The sequence below is a fragment of the Oncorhynchus gorbuscha genome, linkage group LG10 (assembly GCF_021184085.1).
Source record: "Oncorhynchus gorbuscha isolate QuinsamMale2020 ecotype Even-year linkage group LG10, OgorEven_v1.0, whole genome shotgun sequence".
Taxonomy (NCBI): domain Eukaryota; kingdom Metazoa; phylum Chordata; class Actinopteri; order Salmoniformes; family Salmonidae; genus Oncorhynchus; species Oncorhynchus gorbuscha.
The window spans coordinates 53,375,266-53,396,839 of NC_060182.1; the positions used below are offsets into that span (position 1 = coordinate 53,375,266).

Genomic DNA, 21,574 nt, shown 5'->3' on the forward strand with positions numbered 1-21,574 from the left:
TTTCTCCGAATCCCATGGAAAAATACCAGCAGCTGAGTTTTGAGCACCAATTTCCACGCAGGACACCGTGCGGACACTTGGCAAATGTAGTCTATTATGGTCAATCTTCCAAGGATATGCCAACAAATACGTCACAATGCTGCAGACACCTTGGGGAAACGACAGAAAGTGTAGGCTCATTCCTTGAGCATTCACAGCCATATAAGGAGACATTGGAACAAAGCGCATTCAAAATCTGGGGCATTTCCTGTTTGAAATTTCATCTTGGTTTCGCCTGTAGCATCAGTTCTGTAGCACTCACAGATAATATCTTTGCAGATTTGTTTGTTTTCTTTCCAAAGCTGTCAATTATATGCATAGTCGAGCATCTTTTCGTGACAAAATATCTTGTTTAAAACGGGAACGTTTTTTTTATCCAAAAATTAAAAGAGCGCCCCCTATATTGAAGAAGTTAAACTAATAACACACAAATTATTGTATTTTTCTTGTCTATATTTATTACATATTTTAAACATTCACAGTATAGGTTGAAAAAAACATGATAATATATGATAGTTTGAGTCAGGAGTTAACTAACCTAGAGTCGAAACAATGAAACGAGTTAGAGCTGCCCTGCCCCATAGAAAACACTCAAAAATGTTTTGTTTGCGATTCACAAGAAGCATTGCCTGATGTGAACCATGCCTCAAACAAAAGATATCTCACTGTATGTGTGTGCCCAGGTCGACAGTCAATCTTTTACCCCCATGGGGACGTAGATGCGTTCTTCAGGGCAGGTAGCAGGAGGGGATTCCCTCTCCAGAGCCTGGCGAATGTCCACATCTACACTACCTTTCAAAAGTTTGTGGCCACTTAGAATGTCCTTGTTTTTTCCATTAAAATAACAGCAAATTGATTATAAATACAGTGTAGACACTGTTAATGTTGTAAATGACTATTGTAGCTGGATGTGGCAGATTTTTATGGAGTATATACATAGGCGTACAGGAGTATATACATAGGCGTACAGAGGCCCATTATCAGCAACCAAAGAGGGAGGCGAGTGGCGAGGTGGGCACCGGCACTCCCGAAGAAGGTTATCCAGACGGATGGCCATTGCGATGAGTGCGTCCATGGATAGTTTGGCATCCCGATATGCCAACTCCGTCTTGACCTCTTTGCACAGTCCTCTCCGAAAGAGATTGCGGAGCACCGACTCATTCCATCCGCTGGAGGTTGCCACAATCTGAAAGGTGACGGCGTACTCCCCAGCAGTCTGGGCACCCTGCTGGAGTTGGAGAAGTCGCTCACTTCCCTCTCTGCCCTCTCATAGGAACCCAGCTCCTCCTCTTTCCCAGACGGCATTAGTCCCCTTGAACGCCCGCCCGGTCAGCAGGGAAATTACCGTGGTAACCTTTCAGTGGTGGGGGCTCCCGTCTGATGTGCGAAATAGAGGGAGCACTGGTGTTGGAAGCAACGGCATTTCGATGGAGTACCGTCATGCTTCTATGAAACGGACAGTCGGGCATCACTGACCAAGGCGGACAGCTGGGTAGGCTGGGGGACTGGCTCATTGTGACGACATATGGTAGTAGGCCCTCTGATAGGAGTATGGAGACCCTCTCTGGTGGTGTCGAGGCTGTGTAGAACGCAGAGGACCTCCTCCATGGCTGTATCCAGTTGTGCCAGCTGGTCATGGTGTAAGTGAAGTATATGACCCTGTTTCTTGAGTGTCTGGACGATGTTATTTTTCCTCTACTGCTTCCACATTGCGAGGTAATATTCTGTCTCGTATATGCAGTAGGAGAGTTTAATAACAATGATGCAATGCAAATGAACAAAACAAGAGATGCGTACTGAACATGAAAACAAACCAATATTACCTGATGACAGGCTAATGAGGGCTAAATAAAGGTAATAAAGGTGATGATGTCCAGGTGTGCGTAATGATGGGGAGAACGTCTGCGTAATAATGGTTGCCAGAGCCTGTGGTTAGTAGACCGGTGAAGTTGAGCACTGGAGAGAGGGAGTGGGAGTAAGCATGACAACAAGTTTTACGAAGATTTATAATGGCTTAAAGTTCCAAGCCCGAAAAATGATTTCCACTTAGACTGGAGAATCAACAAATAGGGCACTGACAGCTGTCAATGTAGTTAGCATGCCAACACTAGCTTGCTAACCTTGTCTGTTGTTGTTGCATTTCTTTTTTATACACTATTCTAAAGATTAACCTGCTGGCTAGGCTATGGCTGGTTCTGGATCTGGATCTGGATTTGTCATAAGCATTTAGTGAAAGCTTCATTGACTTTGACATGTATTGAGTAAAGTTTTGGCATCTTCCATAAATTGCAACCGCCATATAAATAGTTATAAATATGAAGCTCCGGTAATATGGATATGGGATATAGATGAATTTTTCTACATGGTAATATACACGGTGCAACCTTTTGTAGGTAGGCTGCTGGCAGACTTCGGCTGCAGTACAGCAAAGCCAAGGCAGCTCTGTCACACCCTGATCATAGTTTGCTTTGTATGTTTCTATGTTTTGTTTGGTCAGGGTGTGATCTGAGTGGGCATTCTATGTTTGTCTGAGTGTGTCTAGTTTGTCTGTTTCTGTGTTTGGCCTGATATGGTTCTCAATCAGAGGCAGGTGTTAGTCATTGTCTCTGATTGGGAACCATATTTAGGTAGCCTGTTTGGTGTTGGGGTTTGTGGGTGATTGTTCCTGTCTCTGTGTTTGCACCAGATAGGGCTGTTTTGGTTTTTCACATTTCTTGGTTTTGTTAGTCTATTCATGTATAGTTTCTTTATCAAAGAACCATGAATAATAACCACGCTGCGTTTTGGTCCGCCTCTCCTTCGACACAAGAAAACCGTTACAGAATCACCCACCACAACAGGGCCAAGCGGCGTGGTGACAGGCAGCGGCAACAGGAGCAGTGCGAGGAGTACTGGACATGGGAGGATGAGTTGGATGGAAGAGGACCCTGGGCACAGCTTGGAGAATATCGCCGCCCCAAAGGAGAGCTGGAGGCAGCAAAAGCAGAGACGCGCTGGTATGCACGGCGGCGTGGATGGAAGCCCGAGAGTCAGCCCCAAAAATGTATTGGGGGGGGCTCACAGGAAGTGTGGCGAAGCCAGGTAGGAGACCTGCGCCAACTTCCTGTGCCTACCGGGGGGCTAGAGAGACCGGGCAGGCACCGTGTTATGCTGTGAAGCGCACGGTGTCCCCAGTGCCGGTGCATAGCCCGGTGCGGTACATACCAGCTCTGCGTATCGGCCAGGCTAGAGTGGTCATCGAGCCAAGTACCATGAAGCCGGCTCTACGCATCTGGTCTCCAGTGCGTCTCCTTGGGCCGGCTTACATGGCACCAGCCTTGCACATGGTGACCCCAGTTCGCCTGCATAGCCCAGTGCGGGCTATTCCACCTCGCCGCACTGGCAGGGCGACCGGGAACATTCAACCAGGTAGGGTTGGGCAGGCTCAGGGCTCAAGAGCTCCAGTGCGCCTGCACGGTCCGGTCTACCCGGTACCACCTCCACGCACCAGCTCTCCGGTGGCAGCCTCCCGCACCAGGCTGTCTCTCCGTCTCATCCCTACAGGTGCTCCCGCCTGTCCAGTGCTGCCGGAGCCTTCCTCCTCTCCAGCGCTGCCGGAGTCTCCCGCCTGTCCAGCGCTGCCAGAGCTTTCCTCCTCTCCAGAGCTGCCGGAGTCTCCAGAGATCCCAGTGCCGCCTGAGCTACCCGTCTGCCCAGCGCCATCAGAGCCGCCAGTCTGCAAGGAGCCGCCAGTGCCACCAGTCTGCAAGGAGCCGCCAGTGCCGCCAGTCTGCAAGGAGCCGCCAGTGCCACCAGTCTGCAAGGAGCCGCCAGTGCCGCCAGTCTGCAAGGAGCCGCCAGTTCCGCCAGTCTGCAAGGAGCCGCCAGTGCCGCCAGTTTGACAGGATCTGCCAGTGCCGCCAGTCAACCAGGATCTGCCAGAGCCGCCAGTCAGCCAGGATCTGCCAGAGCCGCCAGTCAGCCAGGATTTGCCAGAGCCGCCAGTCAGCCCGGATCTGCCAGAGTCGTCAGCCAGTACGGAGCTACCTCTCTGTCCCGAATTGCCCCTCTGTCCTGAGCTGCCCCTGTCCCGAGCTGCCCCTCTGTCCAGTGGGTTCTTTTAGAAGGGTCGCCGTGGTTAGGAGGCCACGGAAGCGGACAATGGGGCGGACTAAGACTATGGTGAAGTGGGGGCCACGTCCAGCCCCAGAGCCGCCACCGCGGACAGATGCCCACCCAGACCCTCCCCAATAGGTTCAGGTTTTGAGTCCGCACCTTTGGGGGGGGGTGGACTGTCACACCCTGACCATAGTTTGCTTTGTATGTTCTATGTTTTGTTTGGTCAGGGTGTGACTTGAGTGGGCATTCTATGTTGGATGTCTTGTTTGTCTGTTTCTGTGTTTGGGCCTGATATGGTTCTCAATCAGAGGCAGGTGTTAGTCATTGTCTCTGATTGGGAGCCATATTTAGGTAGCCTGTTTTGTGTAGGGTTTTGTGGGTGTTCCTGTCTTTATGTTTGTTGCACCAGATAGTGCTGTTTCGGTTTTGCACGTTTCTTATTTTGTATTATACATTGTTCAAGTTATCATCTTTATTAAAGATGTATAAAAATAACCACGCTACGTTTTGGCCCGCCTCTCCTTTCCAGGAAGAATTCCGTGACACAGGTCTGGGTTTTATTGTAATGTTACCACCCACAAGCATGGCATTGTTTATTAATCAGAAGCAGCTGCAAAGTTCTTCCTCTTCACAATTTAGCTGAGACAAACAGCCTTGCATTCCAACATAGAATTCCCACTCAGATCACACCCTGACCAAACAAAACATAGAACGTACAAAGCAAACTATGGTCAGGGTGTGATACCCTGAAACAAAACGAAGGCTGAAAACAATTTGCATAGACACGGATTTCCACAAATGTCCCACTTCAAGGCCAAATATATCATACTTTTACAAAAATTATGATCTATTGGTGTAAATTCTTGTTCAACATCTTTGGCCAGGTCGAGAAAGTGGATTTCTGCTGGTGTGGGCATTGAATAATGAATTATACCTGTTGTACCACCTTTTCTGTCCTACTTAATCATAAAAGAGGGATGAAGATACACACACACATGCAAACAAAGAAACAAAGAAACTAGCAAACAAAAATGACTCTTCATTACAGTCATCGTATTACAACACAGCTTCTGTGAAGCAGGAATTAAGAAGATTTGGATAGAGAAAAAATACATTTCTGAGATCATAATGTCATTAGGGAACTGTGGCATTGCGTAAATACCCTTGCTGTGTGCTATTTCAATAATTTATAAACCAAAGTAATCTGTCCTTCCTCCTACACCCTGGTTTAAGGGAGTTGTAGTTTATTTGTTTGAGAAGCAGATGAAATCTTACTGCTATGAATTATAATCACCAAAACCCAAAATGGTAAAGATGACTCAACGCAAACATATATATGTATTTCATTTCAACCTGATCCTCAATCAAATGTTTGAGTTGGAGTGGTTGTTCTATATTCCACCGTGTTTGTACTTGGACCAAACTTTTAAGTTGTAATGGTTGTTAGTTTTTCTAATTATCCTACAGTTCTTGTTATTATTTGTCTTCTTCTCTCTAGGCTGGCTCTTTGTTCAGAGCTCAAGGTGTGAACTGACAGACCGTGAATGCTTGGCCTTGGGAGTGTATAGTGGACCCTATGGCAGAAAACCACACGATATAGGTAAGAAGGAGACTGTATAATATAATCTAAACCCTTTTGTTGCTGGGATAATTTAAATAATCTCTCAAATCAAGACCCTGACCAACTGCTAATCATCATTGACCTGACAATTCTTGGCCCATATTAACAATGCATCCCAGAAAAGTCAAATAACCAAATTGCCCTCTAGTGGCCTCATGGGTGGAACTGTTATTAATACTTTTCATAATTTCAGCATATATTTTTTAAGGACTAAAATCCTGTGTATATATGTAAATATTTGGATGCAAACTGAAAATTGAATTGGTTTTTAACTCTATATCTTATATGGTACAAGTGTTTTTCTGATTCAGAGAGGTTGGGATAAATGCGGAAGACACATTTCAGTTGAATACATTCAGTTGGACAACTGACTAGGTATCCCCTTTTCCATTTCTTTTTTTTAAAGCCCATAAATATGTGTGTGAGGTGTATACTTTTGTTACAAAGAGATTTGTGCAAGACTACCAAGAAACACTGTGTGACCATGATTTAGCCCATAAAATATGTTAACCCTTGTGTAGTCTTATCATTCGGTATACTCCCCTTGTCTTAAGGGTAAAAACTGACCCACCTTCACTAAAAATAAAGCAGCTTAATTGAATTTGAAATCCTAATTATATTTTGCATGAATAAACAACCTGTCATTCATAACAAACTTTGAACTACTGGGTTTACCCTCTTCACAATGCAGAAAACTGCATTTAATCAGTGGACACCACTCCTTTTTCTAACAACACACCTGTCATAATTGTTTTCTTTACTAAAGTAGAGGTTTATTATTATTATTATTGCTAAAGGTACTGCATAGGTGTAAATACATACATTTTTTAGCAAGAGATAGCACCTGTAGAGCCTAAAAAAGTATTAAACATGTGCAGAAAGTAGTTTTGAATGCATTTTATTGAAGGGAAACAATACGTCTTGAACTTTTTTGGCAACATAGTGATATATTCTGATATACTGTACAATGAGGAATTGAACTACAAAATACCAGTGTTCTCCCATTTTTTAACCATTGTCCCCACCCAAATAGATGCATAAACAATAAATAAGAATAAGATCATTGATACAAAACAAAAACGTGGAGAACATAAATCAATCAACTTTAATTAGCACATATAGGACAGTATGCAGATGTATTTCTCACATGTTTTACAGTCCTCCTTTGGGAGGTAGAATTGGGATCTCCTCCTCTTGCCTACCACAGCTGCAGCCTCAGGTGGATCAGGACAGGATTCAGCCCCCTGAACAGCTTTCACAAGCGCTGCAGAGGCTGCTGTGCAGGGGAGGCGCTCCCTTCTTTGAATGTGTGTGCTTACAAGTGCCTTTCCCAGCTGCTCCAGGAACACCCTCTTGTAATGCGTATCAGGCATACAGGTAGGGTTGATCTTGTTCCATATCATGAAGGCATTGTATGAGGACACATCAATAATGTTATAGAAGACGACCAGTCATCCTCCTGCAGCTGTAAGTTCCAATCGCCTTGTCCAGGTTGTCAAAGCCCCGTTTGTTGTGATTGTAGTCCAGGATGATGGCTGGTTTCCTGTCCTCACAATCACTGATCACAGCCATTTTGTGCAGTGCGCTCAGGAGGACCACATTCTTGTTTCTCCTGGACATCTGATTTTGTTTTTATCTATGACCTGTTGGCCACTGAAACGTGCACTCATGGCTGTCATCTGCAGCACTTTTATAGCCTCTGACTGCATTCCCCGTTAGTAAACAATGCTTTCAAGAAATACTTATTTTGTCTGAAATCATTTTTATTTTGTCTGTGAAGTTGAGTCATGTTTGGGGTCGTGGAGGGGAGATGCTGCACATGCACAAGAAAGTTTTAGTTTTATGTGAGTTCAATCAGTAGCACACAATCTCAATTCCTCATTGTGTGTGTGTGTGTCTGTGGTTTTTGTGGTGTAAATGATTTTATAACAGCCAGGTCAACAAAGACAACCTTTGTACCCAGATGGTGTACAGCTTTCATGGAAATATGAACAAAGGCGATATTTCACTTTTTCTAATGTTGGGGTCAGTCTAGGAAAATACATTGAATTTCAAGTTGAAAAAATATCATTTAGGAGGTTTTCTCTGCATAGTGGCGGGTCATTTTCTACCCATTGTTGATACAGTCCCAAAATGGTTTGCATGTCAGCAATCCAGTTAATGTATGTACATTTCAAAATACAGAACTATGGCCCGTATGCTACATTTTTCATTATGGTATTATGGGGTATTGTGTGTAGGCTAATGACAAAAAAATCTTAATTTAATCAATTTAATAATCAGATTTTATCATAACAAAATGTCAAGGGACATGAATACTTTCACTGTAATCAAAAGAAAACTAGTTTATGATAGGTCTCATGTGAAACCATTTTCAAAAGTACAAGAGATACTGTTGCATGTAGGCCTAGATTATTTAGGGACGGATCAAAACAGTATTTGAACATATCCAAAGAATTGCATGTGGCACAGGGTTCACTGACTTGCTGCATTTTTCTATCATCAAGACACCTGCTGGTTAATCTTAAAGAGCGACGACCCATAAAGACCAACAAATACCTTTGAAAACGGCCTATGTCTATATAAGTCAGAAACATGTATTATAGTCTCAAACTTGACAAAGTGTAAGTAGGATATTTTTTCTTGAGTCTCGTATAAAATTGAGTTCACAACAAAGAACTCACAAAGTGCGTAACAAAGAGTAAATTAAGGTTGGGTTTGGGTTTGATTTTAAATTTATTTCAACAAATCATGCCCCCTTTTTCCAAGCTCCACGTGCAAATCCACTTCATTGAATGGGGCCTAGTGTTTCATCGCCCCCCAACCAATGCAATCAAGAGATCTCGGCCATTTGAGACTGAAAATCCCTATTCAGATTGACCATGTAATGCATGCTTCCAGCAGGATGCACTGCCAACAACTATGGTTTGCATGTCCTGCCGAAGGAGCCGATCATCATGCGGAATAAGTGGTTGCAGTTCGTTGGTCCCCAGTGTTGGTGAGTATACCGGTAGCTGGACCATAGACTGTTGGTTATGTATATGGTATGTATATTTTGATAATCATTATTACCATCATCACTAGCATAGCTATGGTTAGCAACCAACTAGCTAGCTACCTAACTCCCTCAATATAACTCAGATTTGGCTTGGAAACACAATAACATTTCAAAAGAAGGCAACTAATTAGTAGGAAAACCTTTTGTCATGATTGTGATGTTGCCAGATTGACTTTAGATGCAGTGGAACGTTAGCCAGCTAACTAAGATTGAGGGGACCACTTTATTTTAGCTAGCATATATCAGCAATGCTAACTATTTTTTACGAACTTTGCCGGTAACGGTAACGTAAACTCACTCACTTTCGTACATCGCCTTGGTCCATACAATTGACCTTATTTTAGCGCCACAAAAACGTAATACTTCCAGATCAACTGTAATGTCAATACCATTGTAAAGCACAATTTCTCCCCTTTCCGACAAAATTAATGACATGACCTCCATGCATGTCATGGCTATAGAAGCTAATAGGCTAATTGACATAATTTGAGTTAATTGGGGGTGTACCTGTGGATGCATTTCAAGGCCTGCCTTTTTGATTGACATCGTGGGATAATCAAAAGAATTCAGCCAAAACCAAAAAAAAAGATTGTAGACCTCCACAAGTCTGAACAATTTCCAAATGCCTGAAGTTCTTCTGTACAAACAATAGTACTCAAGTATAAACACCATGGGACCACACAGCCGTCATACTGCTCAGGAAGGAGACGTGTTCTGTCTCCTAGAGATGAACACACGGCTGCAAAACTGCCATAAAAAAGCCAGACTATGGTTTGCAACTGCACATGGGGACAAAGATCGTACTTTTTGGAGAAATGTCCTCTGGTCTGATGAAACAAAAATAGAACTGTTGGCCATAATGACCATCATTCTGTTTGGAGGAAAAAGGAGAGGCTTGCAGCCGAAGAACACCAAACCCAACCGTGAAGCACAGGGGTGGCAGCCTCATACTGTGGGGTTGCTTTGCTGAAGGAGGGACTGGTGCTGTCACGCCCTGACCTTAGATATCTCTGTTTTTCTATATATTTTGGACTGCTGTTTATTGTTGTCTCTGATTGGGGATCATATTTAAGTAGCCATTTCCTAATTTGTGTTGTGGGATCTTGTCTATGTATAGTGCACATCAGTAGCTTCACGGTTTGTTAGGTGAGTTTCAGTTTATTAAAATTATGTGGAACTCTACTCATGCTGCGCCTTGGTCTCATCATTATGACGAACGTGACAGGTGCACTTCACAAAATAGATGGCAACATGAGGAATGAAAATTGTGTGGATATATTGAAGCAACATCTCAAGACATCAGTCAGAAAGTTAAAGCTTGGATGCAAATGGACAATGACCCCAAGCATACTTCCAAAGTTGTGGATAATTGGCTTAAGGACAACAAAGTCAAGGTATTGGAGTGGCCATAACAAAGCCCTGACCTCAATCCTATAGAAAATGTGTGGGCAGAAATGAAAAAGTGTGTGCGAGCAAGGAGGCCTACAAAACTGACTCAGTTACACTAGCTCTGTCAGGAGGAATGGGCCAAAATTCTCCCAACTTATTTTGGGAAGCTTGTGGAAGGCTACCTGACACGTTTGACCCAAGTTAAACAACTTAAAGGCAATGCTACCAAATACTAATTGAGTGTATGCAAACTTTTGACCCACTGGGAATGTGATGAAAGAAATCAAAGCTGAAATAAATCACTCTCTACTATTATTCTGACATTTCACATTCTTAAAATAAAGTGGTGATGCTTACTGACCTAAGACAGGGATTTTTTACTAGGATTAAATCCGACTTCAACTGTACACACATTTAGCTGATGTTATTGCGGGTGTAGCGAAATGCTTGTGTTCCTAGGTCCAACAGTGCAGTAGTATCACATCATGTAAATACTGTACATGTTACAGTGGAAACGGTATCAACTACTGGGAGTTGAATGCCTGCGGTCTTCAGTTAGCTCAGCTGTCCTACAACACACTATTACATTTACATTTAAGTCATTTAGCAGACACTCTTATCCAGAGCGACTTACAAATTGGTGCATTCACCTTATGACATCGAGTGGAACAGTCACTTTACAATAGTGCATCTAGATCTTAAAGGGGAGGGGGGGGGTGAGAGGGATTACTTATCCTATCCTAGGTATTCCTTAAAGAGGTGGGGTTTCAGGTGTCTCCGGAAGGTGGTGATTGACTCCGCTGTCCTGGCGTAGTGAGGGAGTTTGTTCCACCATTGGGGGGGCCAGAGCAGCGAACAGTTTTGACTGGGCTGAGCGGGAGCTGTACTTCCTCAGTGGTAGGGAGGCGAGCAGGCCAGAGGTGGATGAACGCAGTGCCCTTGTTTGGGTGTAGGGCCTGATCAGAGCCTGGAGGTACTGAGGTGCCGTTCCCCTCACAGCTCCGTAGGCAAGCACCATGGTCTTGTAGCGGATGCGAGCTATAACAGGCTAGTTTTGTCTTGTCTTGTCTCTCCTTATGTCCACTGTTAGATCTTTCCCAGGAGACATATCTCAGAACTAACATACAAACAGGTGTTGGCGAAATATGGACATTGCACAAACATCGACCAGCTTGAGTGTAGATATCAACAACAGCAAAAATCGATGGATGTGTTCATGTAACAAAGACAAAAGTTTATGTTGGTAAAATCATATTGATGTGCTTAAAAAGACAGTTTGCTTACACTTTACCTAACAAATCAAAATCTGGTGTGTGTAGAGTACAACTTCAGCTGTCTAACCAGAACTAGAGTGGCATTTATATGGTCTATTTGCGCAAATCTAAGGATTTGGCTGTCTAACACATTGACATGCACAGCTCTCTTTGTGAGGTTCTTTCTTCAAGTCTCTAGTGGGTGATGAAGTCCCTTTCATCAACAGTATATCATGTATTACAGGTTATGTACATGTGCAGTAAGGTGGCAGAAGGGGTGGAGTGCATGATACTCCATCCTGGATATGACCGAGTTTACCGCATGGGTCCATCAGGCAGAGTTCAATATCTAAAAGCAGATGTAAGATGCAGGATGATGGAACTCTTCTCATACTGAGTAGCATATAGAGTAGAAAATCCTATGAATGGTTCTACAAAGAAGCATTTTATAATCTAAAGGTTCTACCTAGAACTCTCTATGAAGGGTTGTGCCTAGAACCCTCTATGAAAGGTTATACCAAGAAACATTTTATCTTTGGAGGGTTTTACCTAGAACCGTCTATGAATGGTTCCACCAGCCTTATTAGCCTTTAAAATGAAATAACTTGTGACAATAATTATATATGCGGTATGTCATAAGGCCTTTCTTTGAGTATGTAATTATACCCTAACACAGGTGTTAGGAAACTCCTGCTTTACAGGCCACATCAGGGCTGCAAGTCGCACTATGCTGGTGTAATTCATATTAGAATCCAAACAGATGTAGGATATCTAGCAAGCCTTCATTGAGATTGACTGCCAGGGTAGGGAAGGATGAATAGTGAGACAACCTCAATTGTCTAAGCTAGAACAACCATCCCAGTAACAAGTGCAATAATTCCAACAATGTATCAACCATGTACATGCAAAAAAAACAGATATTAAAACAAACAATTATGAAAACCACACTGCAATACAGTACGCTGGGAAATATGATATATGACTATGTAGAATCCTTATTGCCTTCCTAATAAACCATTCTTGCTTCCAAAGAATCATCAAAGAACCCTTTCTTCCAAAAACGGTTCTTACGATGTAAAACATTCTTAGGTAGAACCCTTTGCCTTACAAAGAACTCTTGTCTTACCAAAAAGGATTCTTCAAATCAAAACGGTTCTTGGTAGAACCCTATCCCTTCACATAGAACCCTTTTATATAAGAGTGTACTTCAAAGCTGCGGCATGGCTCACTGTTGGAGGTAGAGATGTAAAGCCAATGGTCTGAGGAAATTGGGAATGGTATTGACCCTATCCACAGCACTTCTAGCTGAGGGAGTAGTTGAAAGGAGAGAGGGGAAAAGATTATGGAATGAGTCTGTGGTTTCTGGATTACAGTGTCCGTATTAGGACAGATGTCGTAATATGGACACCGTATTGGATGTTTTTGGTGCCTAGCTACTGAAGGAATCCCAACGATGCAATGATGTCAGGCCGATTCATTTAGTTATGTTAAACTAATAGTATTGTTTTATAGTATATATTTTTAGCAACCTGAAAAATCGGTGTAATCTGATATGTTGTTGCTTCAACAACCAAAATGTGATGTCTTTCCAAGACAAGCTAATTTCATTGTGAAACAGACATTTCTAACTGGAAAATGACCAGAAAACAACTTCCTTACAAGTACAGTATATCAGTTTGTTTAAGCAACATTTTCCGTTTTGAAGGCAATGCATTAGTATATTCAGTGTTTGTGTGCTTGTGTAAAACAGATCCCATTATTTTGTATTTTATTATTTATTATTTATTTTTATTCTTGGGCTCCAAATTAAACCTGAAACATGACATAATACAGAACATTAATAGACAAGAACAGCTCAAGGATAGAACTACATCAATTTTTAAAAAAGCACACGTAGCCTACATATGAATGCATACACACAAACTATCTAGGTCAAATAGGGCAGAGGGGTTGTGCCGTGAGGTGTTGCTTTATTTGTTTTTGGAACCAGTGTTGCTGTTCATTTGAGCAATATGAGATTGAACGGCGTTCAGGCAATAATGGATCAATATAATACTGTATGCTTTCTTGAATTTGTTCTGGATTTGGGGACTGTGAAAAGACCACTGGTGGCATGTCTGGTGGGGTAAGTGTGTGTGTCAAAGCTATGTGTAAGTTGACAATGCAAACAATTTAGGATATTCAACAAATTGTTTCTTGTAAAAAAATAAGTGATGTAGTCAGTCTCTCCTCAACTCTTAGCCAAGAGAGACTGGCATGTGTAGTATTTATATTAGCCCTCTGATAACAATGAAGAGCAAGACGTGCCGCTCTGTTCTGGGCCAGCTGCAGCTTAACTGTCTCTCCTTGCAGCACTCGACCACACAACTGGACAATAATTAAATCACGATAAGACCAAACTAGAGCCTGCAGGACTTGCTTTTTGGAGTGTGGTTTCAAAAAAGCAGAGCATCTCTTTATTACGGACAGACCTCTCCCCATCTTTACAACCATTGAATCTATATGTTTGGACCATGACAGTTTTCAATCTAAGGTAACACAAGTAATTTATGAACAGCCACACCGTTCATTACCAGATTCAGCTGAGGTCTAGAACTTATGGAATGATTGTACCAAATACAATGCTCTTAGTTTTAGAGACATTCAGGACCAGTTTATTACTGGCCATCCATTCCAAAACAGACTGCAACTCTTTGTTAAGGCTTTCAGTGACTTCATTAGCTGTGGTTGCTGATGCATATATGGTTGAATAATCAGCATACATGGACACAGGCTTTGTTAAATGCCAGTGGCACGTCATTGGTAAAAATAGAAAAGAGTAGAGGGCTTAGACAGCTGCCCTTGCGGTATACCACACTTGACATGTTCGACATTAGAGAAGCTTCCATTAAAGAAAACCCTCTGAGTTATATTAGATAGATCGCTCTAAATCCAAGATATGGCAGAAGTTGAAAAGCCATAACACATACATTTTCTCAACAACAGGTTGTGCTCAATAATATCAAAGGCTGCATTGAAATCTAACAGTTTTACTGTCCCACAATCTTATTTTTATCAATTTATTTCAACCAATAATCAGTAATTTGTGTCAGTGCAGTACATCTTGAGTGCCCTTCAAATATAAGCATTCTGAAAGTCTGTTGTTGATTTCTTTACTGAGAAATAACATAGTATTTAGTCAAAGACGTTTGCTAAGAGCTGGCAGCAAGCTATTAGAACCAGTAAAGACCGATTTTCCACTCTTGGGTAGCTGAATACGTTTGGCGTCCCTCCAAGACTGAGGACAAAAGCTTTCATCTAGGCTCAGATTAAAGATATGAAAGATAAGAGTGGCTATAGAGTCAGGTACCATCCTCAGTAGCTTTCCATTTAACTTGCTAATGCAAGGAGGTTTGTCATTATTGATCGATAATCCTTTTTCTACCTCTCCCTCACTAACTTTACAAAATTAAAACTTGCAATGCTTTTCTTTCATTATTAGTTTTTTTATGTATGACTACGACAGATTATTGTTGACATTTCCTGCCTATGTTTGCCCACTTTTCCAATGAAGTAATAAGTGAAATAATTGGCAACATCAAATTATTTTGTGATGAAATGACGCCGACAGAGGGCTGCCTTGCTTCTAGTCCTTAGTATTTTGTTTTATTATGTATTATTTCTTACATTGTTAGCCCAGAAAATCATAAGTGTTATTACATACAGCCGAGAAGAACTATTGGATATCAGAGCAGCATCAACTTACCAGCACTACGACCAGTAATATGACTTCCCTGAAGCGGATCCTTTGTCCAACACCCAAGGCATCTGAACTGATTCCAGAAGCCGACCCAAAACAATGCCGCCGGATGAGAATGAGTTGGAATGGTCTTCTAATCAGACTTCGGAGGCGCGCACACCATCCACCGCTTCCGAGCATATTACTCGCTAATGTCCAGTCCCTAGATATCAAAGTTGACGAAATCAGGGCAAGGTTTGATTTCCAGAGAGACATCAGGGATTGTAACATACTCTGTTTCACAGAAACATGGCTCTCTTGGGATATGCTGTCGGAGTCAATACAGCCACCTGGATTCTCAGTGCATCGCGCCAACAGAAATAAACATCTCTCCGGGAAGAAGAAAAGTTGTTTCATGATAAACGACTCATGGTGTAATTGTAAAAACATACAGGAACTCAAGTCCTTTTGTTCACCTGACCTAGAATTCCTCACAATCAAATGCCGAACTTATTCTCCCAAGATAATTTTCATCGGTTATTGTCACAGCAGTGTATATCCCCCTCAAGCCGATACCATGACGGCCCTCAAGGAGCTTCACTGAACTTTATGCAAACTGGAAACCATATATCCTGAGGCTGCATTTATTGTAGCTGGGGATTAAATTCTATCAGCATGTCGACTGTAGCACTCGCGCTGGAAAACACTGGACCGTTGTTACTCTAACTTCAGCGATGCATACAAGGCCCTCCCCCGCTCTACTTTCGGCAAATCTGACCACAACTCCATTTTTCTCCTCCCTTCCTATAGGCAGAAACTCAAATAGGAAGAATCCATGCTAAGGACTATTCAACGCTGGTCTGACCAATCGGAATCCACGCTTCAAGAATGTTTTGATCACGCGGATTGGGATATGCACGCGCTCCAGCATGTATATCTCTCTGGTCACCCCCAAAACCAATTATTCCTTTTTCCGCCTCTCCTTCCAGTTCTCTCCTGCCAATGACTGGAACAAACTACAAACATCTCTGAAACTGGAAACACTTATCACCCTCACTAGCTTTAAGCACCTGCTGTCAGAGCCGCTCACAGATTCCTGCACCTGTACATTGCCCATCTATAATTTAGCCCAAACAACTACCTCTTTCCCTACTGTATGTCTTTATTTTGCTCCTTTTCTATCTCTATTTTGCACATTCTTCCACTGCAAATCAACCATTCCAGTGTTTTACTTGCTATATTGTATTTAATTCGCCACCATGGCCTTTTTTGCCTTTACCTCCCTAATTTCACCTCACTTGCTCACATTGTATATAGACTTATTTTTCTACAGTATTATTGACTGTATGTTTGTTTTACTCCATGTGTAACTCTGTGTTGTTGTATGTGTGGAACTGCTTTGCTTTATCTTGGCCAGGGCGCAATTGTAAATGAGAACTTGTTCTCAATTTGCCTACCTGCTTAAATAAAGGTGAAATAAAATGAATAAATATGTTCAGGGTAGCCTCAGAGAATAATATTGACATAAACGCTTATTCGGTGAGTGAGTTTATAAAGAGGTGTATAGGAGATGTTGTACCCACTGTGACTATTAATTAAAACCTAACCTCACCAGAAACCATGGATAGATGGCAGCATTCATGCAAAACTGAAAGGGCGTACCATCGCATTTAACCATGGCATGGCGACTGGAAATATGGCAGAATACAAACACGGTAGTCATTCCCCCCTCAAGGCAATCAAACAAGCAACATGTCAGTATAGAGACAAAGTGGAGTCAACAGCTCATACACGAGACATATGTGGCAGGGTCTACAGACAATCACGGACTAAAAAATTAATCCAGCCACGTCGCGTACGCCAACATCTTGCTTCCAGACAAACTAAACACCTTCTTTGCCCGCTCTGAGGAAAATACAGTGACACCAGCGAGGCCCGCCACCAAGGACTCTGGGCTCCGACGTGAGTAAGACATTTAAACGTGTTAACCCTTGCAAGGCTGCCCACCCAGATGGCATACCTAGCAGTGTACTCAGAGCATGTGCAGACCATCATCTATCCCAGTCTGCGGTCCACACATGCTTCAAGATGGACACCATTGTTCCTGTACCCAAGAATTAAAAGGTTACTGAACTAAATTACTATCGCCCCGTAGCACTCACTTCTGTCATCATGAAGAATTTGAGAGACTAGTCAAGGATCATATTACCTCCACCTTACCTGTCACCCTCAATCCACTTCAATTTGCTTCCTGCCCCAATAGGTCCACAGACGATGCAATTGCCATCACACTGCACACTGCCCTATCCCATCTGGACAAGAGGAATACCTATGTAAGAAAGATGTTCATTGACCGTAGCTCAGCATTCAACACTATACTACCCTCCAAGCTCATCAGTAAACTTGAGACCCTGGGTCCCCACAAGGGTGCATGCTCAGCCCCCTTCTGTACTCCCTGTTCACCCATGACTGCGTAGCCATGCATGCCTCCAAATCAATCATCAAGTTTTCAGATGACACAACAGTAGTAGGCTTGATTACCAACAACAATAAGACTTTATTTATGTATTTTTTATTTCACCTTTATTTAACCAGGTAGGCTAGTTGATAACAAGTTCTCATTTGCAACTGTGACCTGGCCAAGATAAAGCATAGCAGTGTGAACAGACAACACAGAGTTACACATGGAGTAAACAATTAAGAAGTCAATAACACAGAGAAAAAAAGGGGAGTCTATATACATTGTGTGCAAAAGGCATGAGGAGGTAGGCAAATAATTACAATTTTGCAGATTAACACTGGAGTGATAAATGATCAGATGGTCATGTACAGGTATAAATATTGTTGTGCAAAAGAGCAGAAAAGTAAATAAATAAAAAAACAGTATGGGGATGAGGTAGGTAAAAATGGGTGGACTATTTACCGATAGACTATGTACAGCTGCAGCGATCGGTTAGCTGCTCAGATAGCAGATGTTTGAAGTTGGTGAGGGAGATAAAAGTCTCCAACTTCAGCGATTTTTGCAATTCGTTCCAGTCGCAGGCAACAGAGAACTGGAACGAAAGGCGGCCAAATGAGGTGTTGGCTTTAGGGATGATCAGTGAGATACACCTGCTGGAGCGCGTGCTACGGATGGGTGTTGCCATCGTGACCAGTGAAGTGAGATAAGGCGGAGCTTTACCTATCATGAACTTGTAGATGACCTGGAGCCAGTGGGTCTGGTGACGAATATGTAGCGAGGGCCAGCCGACTAGAGCATACAAGTCGCAGTGGTGGGTGGTATAAGGTGCTTTAGTGACAAAACGGATGGCACTGTGATAAACTGCATCCAGTTTGCTGAGTAGAGTGTTGGAAGCAATTTTGTAGATGACATCGCCGAAGTCGAGGATCGGTAGGACAGCCTACAGGGAGTAGGTTAGGGCTCTCTGAGTCTGGTGTCAGGAAAATAACCTCTCACTTAACGTCAACAAAACAAAGGTGATGATTGTGGACATCAGGAAACAGCAGAGGGAGCACCTCCTTATCCACATCGACGGGACAGCAGTGGAGAAGGTAGAAGATTTTAAGTTCATCGGCGTACATATCACTGACAAACTGAAATGGTCCACTCACACAGGCAGTGTGGTGAAGAAGGCACAACAGCGCCTCTTCAACCTCAGGAGGCTGAAGAAATTTGGCTTGTCAACCGAAACCCTAACAAACTTTTACAGATGCAAAATTGAGAGCATCCTGTCGGGCTGTATCACTGCCTGGTACGGCAACTGCACCGCCCACAACTGCAGGGCTTACCAGAGGGTGGTGCAGTCTGAACAACGCATCACCGGGGGAAGACTACCTGCCTCCAGGATACGTACAGCACCCGATGTCACAAGAAGGCCAAAAAGATCATCAAGAACAAAAATCACCCGATCCACTGCATGTTCACCCCGCTGGGACCGAGAGACTGAAAAATCTCAAGGCCTTTAGACTGTTAAACAGCCATCACTAGCACAGAGAGGCCTACATACAGACTTGGAATCATTGGCCATTTTAATAGATGGAAAAGTAGTCTCTTTAATAATGCCACTTTAATAATGTTTACATATCTTGCATTACTCATCTCATATGTATATACTGTATCTTATACTATCTATTGCATCTTAGCCTATGCCGCTCTGACATTGCTCATCCATATATTCATATTTCTATATTCTTATTCAATTCCTTTACTTAGATTTGTGTGTATTAGGTATTTGTTGTGGAATTGTTAAATAATACTTTTTTAGACATGTCGGAACTGGAAGCACAAGCACTGTCGGAACTAGAAGCAGAAGCATTTCGCAACACTCACAATGACATCTGCTAACCATGTGATTTTATTATGTGACCAATAAATGTGATTTGATTTGATGAATATGCCATCTGATTCGATTGAAAGATGGAGTTGAATTTGTCTTTGTGCCCATAATTTCATTTAAAGTACGCCAACGTTTTTTTCCCCATCATTCATCATTGATCTTGGCTTCATAATTCAGTTTCTTCTTCTTTCTGTTCAGTTACATAATTTCTCAATTTGCAGTTAGTCAGCCAGTCAGATGTGCAGCCAGATTTATTATCCACTCCTTTTGCCTCATCTCGTTCAACCATACAGTTTTTCAATTCCAATCCATTGAGCCTTTACAGACAGTTTCGCTGTCATGTTTTGTCATTTATTATCATGTCTTGTCCCTGTGCTTCCCATTCTATTCGTTTCCCTCTGCTGGTCTTATTAGGTTCTTTCCCTCTTTCTATCCCTCTCTCTCCCCCTCCCTCTCTCACTCTCTCGCTCTCTCTTCTCTCTATCGTTCCGTTCCTGCTCCCAGCTGTTCCTATTCCCCTAATCATCATTTAGTCTTCCCACACCTGTTCCCGATCCTTTTCCCTGATTAGAGTCCCTATTTCTCTCCTTGTTATTCGTTTCTGCCCTGTCGGTTCCTTGTCTAGAATTCACCGTGCTGTGTTTGTGTATCGCCCTGTCGTGTCGTGTTTCCCTCAGATGCTGCGTGGTGAGCAGGTGTCTGAGTCTGTTTGGTTCAAGTGCCTTCCCGAGGCAACCTGCTGTTCACCTGCTGTTCAAGATCGAGTCTCCAGTTTGTCCTCGTCATCTCGAGTGAAAGTTGTGTTTTTTTGATTGTATTTACTTTACTGGATTAAAGACTCTGTTTTCGCCAAGTCGCTTTTGGGTCCTCTTTCACCAGCATGACAGAAGGAACCGACCAAGGAATGGACCCAGCGACTTCAGACGCTCGTTACACTGCCGTCAGATCCAAGGAGCCATGCTCGGCAGACACGAGCAGGAATTGTCTGCTGCTCGCCATGCCGTGGAGAACCTGGCCGCTCAGGTTTCCGACCTCTCTGGACAGTTCCAGAGTCTTCGTCTCGTGCCACCTGTTACTTCCTGGCCTGCCGAGCCTCCAGAACCTAGGGTTAATAACCCACCTTGCTACTCCGGGCAGCCCACTGAGTGCCGCTCCTTTCTCACGCAGTGTGAGATTGTGTTCTCTCTCCAACCCAACACATACTCTAGAGAGAGAGCTCGGGTTGCTTACGTCATTTCACTCCTTACTGGCCGGGCTCGAGAATGGGGCACAGCTATCTGGGAGGCAAGGGCTGATTGCTCTAACAAGTACCAGAACTTTAAAGAGGAGATGATTCGGGTTTTTGACCGTTCAGTTTTTGGTAGGGAGGCTTCTAGGGCCCTGGCTTCCCTATGCCAAGGTGAACGGTCCATAACGGATTATTCTATTGAGTTTCGCACTCTTGCTGCCTCTAGTGAGTGGAACGAGCCGGCGCTGCTCGCTCGTTTTCTGGAGGGACTCCACGCAGTGGTTAAGGATGAGATTCTCTCCCGGGAGGTTCCTTCAGATGTGGACTCTTTGATTGCTCTCGCCGTCCGCATAGAACGACGGGTAGATCTTCGTCACCGGGCTCGTGGAAGAGAGCTCGCATCAACGGTGTTTCCCTGCTCCGCATCGCAACCATCTCCCTCCTCTGGCTCTGAGACTGAGCCCATGCAGCTGGGAGGGATTCGCATCTCGACTAAGGAGAGGGAACGGAGGATCACCAACCGCCTGTGCCTCTATTGCGGATTTGATGGACATTTTGTTAATTCATGTCCAGTAAGAGGCCAGAGCCCATCAGTAAGCGGAGGGCTACTGGTGAGCGCTACTACTCAGGTCTCTTCATCTAGATCTTGTACTACTATGTCGGTCCATCTACGCTGGACCGGTTCGGGTGCTACATGCAGTGCCTTGATTGACTCGGGCTGGGGCTGAGGGTTGTTTCATGGACGAAGCATGGGTTCGGAAACATAACATTCCTTTCAGACAGTTAGACAAGCCTACGCCCATGTTTGCCTTAGATGGTAGTCATCTTCCCAG

The 21,574-nt window shown here is 43.3% G+C and overlaps 1 protein-coding gene across 1 annotated transcript in view; it reads left to right on the forward strand.

Annotated features, from left to right (window-relative positions):
* The window catches only part of LOC124046242 (leucine-rich repeat and fibronectin type-III domain-containing protein 2), a 234,780-nt gene that overhangs the window by 142,221 nt on the left and 70,985 nt on the right, over nucleotides 1-21,574 (forward strand). The window contains exon 3 of the mRNA XM_046366394.1: nucleotides 5,636-5,737. The gene's annotated coding sequence lies outside the window, so the exon portion shown is untranslated. The remainder of the gene's footprint in view (nucleotides 1-5,635; nucleotides 5,738-21,574) is intronic.